This window comes from Myotis lucifugus, unplaced genomic scaffold (assembly GCF_000147115.1).
Source record: "Myotis lucifugus unplaced genomic scaffold, Myoluc2.0 scaffold_24, whole genome shotgun sequence".
Lineage (NCBI taxonomy): Eukaryota > Metazoa > Chordata > Mammalia > Chiroptera > Vespertilionidae > Myotis > Myotis lucifugus.
The window spans coordinates 9,043,787-9,048,786 of record NW_005871072.1 but is presented as its reverse complement, the minus strand read 5'-3'; the positions used below and the strand labels follow the sequence as shown (position 1 = coordinate 9,048,786).

At 46.9% G+C, this 5,000-nt stretch overlaps 1 protein-coding gene across 2 annotated transcripts in view; it reads left to right on the top strand.

The window, feature by feature from the left end:
- Positions 1–4,699: 4,699 nt before the first annotated feature.
- The window catches only part of SCEL (sciellin), a 105,301-nt gene continuing 105,000 nt past the window's right edge, over positions 4,700–5,000 (top strand). For both annotated transcript variants that reach the window (XR_002828562.1, XM_014453517.2), the window contains exon 1: positions 4,700–4,856. The gene's annotated coding sequence lies outside the window, so the exon portion shown is untranslated. The remainder of the gene's footprint in view (positions 4,857–5,000) is intronic.

Here is a 5,000-nt window from a genome sequence, read left to right as displayed (position 1 = left end):
GGTCAGGCTCAGAGCAGGGCTGATTGGGGAGTTGGGGCGCCGCTCCCTGTCATGCACAGAGCAGGGCGGATCAGGAGGTTGCGATGCCACCCTCGGTCACACTCAGGGTAGGGCCGATTGGGGGGTTGGGGCACTGCCCCCTGTCACACTCAAGGCAGGGTCGATGGGGAGGTTGAGGCGCCACCCCCTGTCACTCACAGAGCAGGGCCGTTCAGGGGTTTGGGGCGCTGCCCCCTGTCACTCACAGAGCAGGGCCCATCAGGGGGGTTGGGGCTCCGTACCCTGTCACACACAGAGCAGGGCGGATCAGGGGGTTGGGGCGCTGCACCCTGTCACACTCAGGGCAGGGCCAATGGGGAGGTTATGGCTCTACCCCGTCACACACAGAGCAAGGCCTGTGGAGGGGGGTTGGGGCACCACCCTATATCACCCACAGAGCAGGGCCGATCAGGGGGTTGGGGCGTCGCCACTGTCACACTCAGGGCAGGGCCGATGGAGAGGTTATGGCTCTACCCTGTCACACACAGAGCAGGGCTGATCAGGGGTTTGGGGTGCCGCACCCTGTCACACACAGAACTGCATGGCGATCAGGGGGTTGGAGAGCTTTCCCCTATGAGCACAGAGCAGGGCTGATCAGGGGGTTGAGGAGCTCCCCCCTGTCACGAACAGAGCAGTGCGGATGGGGAGGTTGTGGCCCCGCCCCCTGTCACACACAGAGCCGCAGGGCGATCAGGGGGTTTGGGCGCTGCCCCCTGTCACGCTGATCAGCTGATCCCGGTGCTGGGAGGCATATTACACTTTTACTATATAGAATAGAGGCCTGGTGCACGGGTGGGGGCCGGCTGGTTTGCCCTGAAGGGTGTCCTGGATCAGGGTGGGGGTCCCCACTGGGGTGCCTGGCCAGTCTGGCTGAGGGGCTGAGGGCCGTTTTCCGGCTGTCGGGTGACTGAAGCTCCCAACTGCTCCTTTTTTTCTTTTTTTCTTTTTATTCTGTTTTTTTCCAGCTTTAGCTCTGAGGCCTCGCTGCTGAAAGCAGGTTTCTGGCCTTTACCTTCTGTATTTGATACAATGTTGTGGTCCGGCTGGCTGAAGCCTGGCTGACTAATGCAGGTTTCTGGGGTTTTGTTTAGCTTCTATATTTGCAACATAGTTGCTTAGAGTTGCAGCTGAGAGGCTGGCAAGTCAGGCGGGGAACGTTGGAGTCCGCCGTCACTGGAGCAAGCAAGCCTCCCTGTTCGCTTCAGTGCATGGCTGCTGCCGCCATCTTGGCTGATAGTTAATTTGCATAAGGATATGCTGATTAGCCAATGGGAAGGGTAGCGGTCGTACGCTAATTACCATGTTTCTCTTTTATTAGTGTAGATTTCATTTTAGCATCACTTTTGGAATCTTTTGGGGGTGAGGAGGTATCTTGGTCCATTCAAGCAGATATAATAGCATACCATAGACTGAGCAGTTTAAAAACAACAGAAATTTGATTCTCACACTCTAGAAGCAGCAGGTCTGATATCAGCATGCCAGCATGTGTGTGTGAGGGCCCTCTTCCTCATTCATAGCTGGGGCCTTCTTGCTGTGCCCTCACATGGCTGAGGGAGCTAGAGAGCTCTGTAGGGCTTTTTATAGAAGCACTAACCCTAGCCATAAGGGCTCTACCCTCTTGACCTAACCACCTCCCAAAGGTCTCAGCTCCCAATACCATCATCTTTGGGGGTTAGGACTTCAACAGATGAATTTGTCAGGGTGTGAGGAACCACAAACATTCAGAATATAGCAGGAGGAAACCATCATTTAATAACAATTATTAAATTAATGTATAAAAAGTGTTTAGAAAAATGCCTGGCACATTAAAAGCGCTACATACATTTTGCTATTTTTATTATTACGTAGTAATATAATTTTCATTATTATGTAGTGCTCATCTTGGCTGATTGTTTCTTTGGATACAACACATAGAAAAAGCACTGTCCTGTGTTGGGAGATAGGGTCAGCAAACACTCCCCCATCTGAGGCCTGTGGCAGACATTGCTAATAAACCATGGCACTCTCCTGGGTAAGTCCGAAGCTGTCTACAAACCTCCTATCCCTCTAGGCAGCCAGCACCAAGCAGTTGGCTTTGGCACCTGAGAAAAACATTTGCCATCCCAGAACCTCAGCTTGGCCTGCACCCTCTTGCAGTCTGGGAGCCCTCTGGGGATGTCTCACTGATGGCTTAGGCCCGCAGGGAGCAGGACTAAGCCAGCAGTCAGACATCCTTAGCACTGTCACGGAGGCAGGAGAGGTTTCTCCTACCACCACTGCGCTCGGTAGCCATAAGCCCAGCTTCTGGCTGAGCGTTGCTCTCCCTGTGGGAGCCCACTGACCACCAGGGGGCAGCTCCTGCATTGAGCATCTGCCCCCTGGTGGTCAGTGCTTGTCATAGCAACCGGTCATTCTGCTGTAAGGCCGAAACCAGCTCTCCAACATCCCCCAAGGGGTCCCAGATTGTGAGAGGGTGAAGGCCAGGCCGAGGGACCCCACTGGTGCATGATCGGGGCTGGGGAGGGACACTGGAAGTTGGCCAGCTGGGGAGGGACCACAGGAGGGCTCCAGGGTTTGTCCAGCCCATCTCACTCAGTCCTGATCGGCCAGACCCCAGCAGCAAGCTAACCTACCAGTTGGAGTGTCTGCTCCCTGGTGGTCAGTGCACGTCATAGCGAGCAGTTGAGCAGCCTTAGCATATCATTAGCATATTACGCTTTGATTTTGTTGAACGGCCGACTGGACGACAGGACACTTAGCATATTAGGCCTTTATTATATAGGATCATTTGTGGGCCATACGAAATTATCAATTAGCCTGCTATTTTTGGTCGAATATTTAATTAACTCACCCCTAAGGCCTTGGTGGGGCTAGACCAAATGATTTCATGGGCCTTACATGGCCCCCAGGCTGGATGTTCCCCACCCCTGCAAACAGACCTCAGGTACTCCGACACTCACAATGAAATAGGTGTGGTGAAGTCAAGTTATTCTAAGTATGTTCAAGACTTCCCCATTCAAGGAAGTCCAGAGTGAAACCAAGGCCAAACCTATTTGCCACCTCCACACCCAGGCACATTCTTGATTGACCTCTTCACACTGAGATTCTTAATTTTTGTTTTTTTGTTGTTTTTTTCTGAATTACTTCTCAGTGATAAGTAGGTCTGAATTTTTCCCAAGTGTTTAGAATTAGCTCTTTTTTTGAATCAAAGGTTTGGTTCTAAATGAAAAGACACTGGTGTGGTTTAGTGGTATGGGTTCCTGGTCCATAAAATAAAAGAAACCTTCAATTACATGCAGAAATAATTGCGTAAAAGCTCAAAAGCCTTCACTGTACTTTGAGTAGTGTATTTTACTTCATTACAAGGTAAAAAGTTTTTCTGGTTCTATATTTTATGAAGAACAAAAACATACATTTAAACATTCTATAATGAAAGTTACTACTTGTCCCTATAAGCCAGCTCTGAAAACTCTTTTAGCCTTTCATTTGGGCTAATTTATATTTTTAGTTCAGCCACATCATACTGGGGCTTTTTAACTTTCCCATCTGTAGTATTAATATCCAACCTCAATCTAACCAACATTTATGAGCATCACAGAAATTGAAAACATATTTCTAAAATATTTTACATATATAAAATTCCATTAAAGGGCTGAATAAACACACACACACACACATACATGTATATGTATATATGTATGGATAGATATAATTTAAAAAATCATTTTCCATTTTAGATTTTCAAATTCCTTAGCCTAGAATAAAGGGCACATTAAGGTAACCAACATTTATGAGCATCACAGAAATTGAAAACATATTTCTAAAATATTTTACATATATAAAATTCCATTAAAGGGCTGAATAAACACACACACACACACATACATGTATATGTATATATGTATGGATAGATATAATTTAAAAAATCATTTTCCATTTTAGATTTTCAAATTCCTTAGCCTAGAATAAAGGGCACATTAAGGAAGTCATGTCCCAGTTCATAGTGACTGCATATTGCAATTGCTTGTGACTTCCAATCCGAATCTTTCTAGTTCTTGTTATAGTCACTTCTGTGACTATAGCTCAGCTGGCCTGTGGCTTCCAGGAGCTGTCTTGAAACTGCCCTCAGATGTGAAAACAGTGGGAAGCATCCTTTTCACATTTGTGTACAAGGTAAAATAATAAAAGGATCAGAACCCTTATATCTCAGAATGTATTTTCCTCTGATAGTTTTACAAAATACTCCATGTGTAGAACTTGTGTAACAGATTCCTTTCATATGTTCTGATCTCAAGGTGCCAAAGGACTTTTCTCTCCTAAGAGATCTTGGTTCCTATGGGCAGTGTACTTCCTTGGGTGTGTCTGTGCCTCAGCCTTCGGCCACTGTGGGCAGATAGAGATTCCTTCTACCCTGAGTGCTTTGTTTTGGTTTTTGAAAGAGAATCCAAAATAGGTTGAGTTCTATGCCACCTTGCCAGTGATTTAGTCATGCGTGTTGCTGATATCAACTTTAAAAAGTGATAACAGCAGCACTTTTGTTTTTGGCCAAACAAGGCCATAAATTATAAGAAGAATTCACCAAAGACAGAAGGTCCACGAGTGAGCCTGTTTTCATTGAATTGGTATTTGTACAAGGTGACACCCTCTTTCACACCACCCACCTCCTCCCTGAATGACTCACCCCCGAGGGAGAAGCCTCTGAACTGCTCATTAGCGCGAGCAGGTGAAGTGGAAGCGCCACTCAGCCCACTCCAGGTGCTCAGGCGTTTCAGCTGGACCCGCCTCGGGGAATCAGGCAGGCTGTTCAGACAGAAAGTCCTGGTTTTCAGTCAAGAGAGGTAAGTTGAATCATATTTGCAAACAAATATGTCTGCTTTACTTGCATAACTTCCTTTGTTTTCTAAGCAAAAGATTAAAATTAGAACTTAGTATTAAATTTGTCTTTTTCCAGTTAAATTTTGACAACTTCCAGTGGGCTGATC